The following is a 1,162-nucleotide window of genomic DNA, read 5'->3' as shown; positions in this document are numbered from 1 at the left end:
CTATTATTTCTTCCTTAAGTTTTTGGGTGAATTCACCAGTACAGCTCTCTGAATCTGAAGTTCTCTCTAACTGAAGATTTTTAGCTATGAACTGAAATTCTCTACTAGGTACAGGATCATTCAAATTATCATTTCTTATGTAAAATTTAATTTGTATCTGTTCATTTATATCTTTTAAAGTATTTGTCCTTCTTACCTATGTTGCCGGACTTTGGGCATAACATAATGTATACTGTCCCCCATCACCTTTTAAATGTCGGTACATCTATAGTGATGACATCATTTTCATTTCAGATACTTATTGCTGTCTTTTCACGTTTTTCTTGAAGGTAATCAATTATACTGAGCTGTGTTTTCACCAAATTTCAAATGAAATAAATTCCCTATTTATTCTTATTCTTTAATAATAAAGCCAGATTGGCAGGTGGTTTTGAAAGCTTTAGGTGATTTTCTTGGTCTTTAATTACGAATCTGACACTTCAAAGTGTTAAAAGGCTACAGTGGATAATTACATCTTAAAAGAGCGCTGTTTTTCCACTTTAACACCCAATGATTTCGGTTTGTAAAAGTGTGGAGTAATACTTGAAAATACTAATGGCAGTAGAGAACCTACATTAATTCCAATGAGATCATTTACATCCTCTAATCATTTCTGATGAGCCGAGAGAAAATGTAAAATATCTAAATTTATTACAAACAATTTAGCTTACTGATACTGATTATTGTGATTTGCATCCTATTTGCATATTTTCTTTTCAGTGTTAAATTGACAACAACCAACACTGCACAGGTATGTCTAGTATTTAAGTTAGTGTATATTCTCCCCTTGAGGGTGTGCAGGGAAATGATATTTTACAGCATATCCTCATTAAAACCCACTGCAGCTAAAGACTTAGTGGAAAACAAAACAAAACAAAACAAACCATGTTCTTTTGCCTCAGCAGAGACCAAATATCTCCATTCAGAAAATGGCTTTGCATATTATGACAATTATTCTGTACTGTATCATGTATTTTATAATGAAACTTATTTTGTGTTTAGCTAAGTTAAAAAGCCAGTACCACCTTAAACTTGTCTTTGAAGGTTAAGAAACATTTTGAAGCTAAGCCAAAATCCTAGAGATAAGAGAATCTTCAGGGGACCAGGTGCACTTCAGTCCAGG

The sequence above is a fragment of the Otolemur garnettii genome, unplaced genomic scaffold, assembly GCF_000181295.1.
Source record: "Otolemur garnettii isolate 467f Iridium unplaced genomic scaffold, OtoGar3 scaffold00034, whole genome shotgun sequence".
NCBI classification, from domain to species: domain Eukaryota; kingdom Metazoa; phylum Chordata; class Mammalia; order Primates; family Galagidae; genus Otolemur; species Otolemur garnettii.
Note: the sequence above shows the minus strand (reverse complement) of the source record.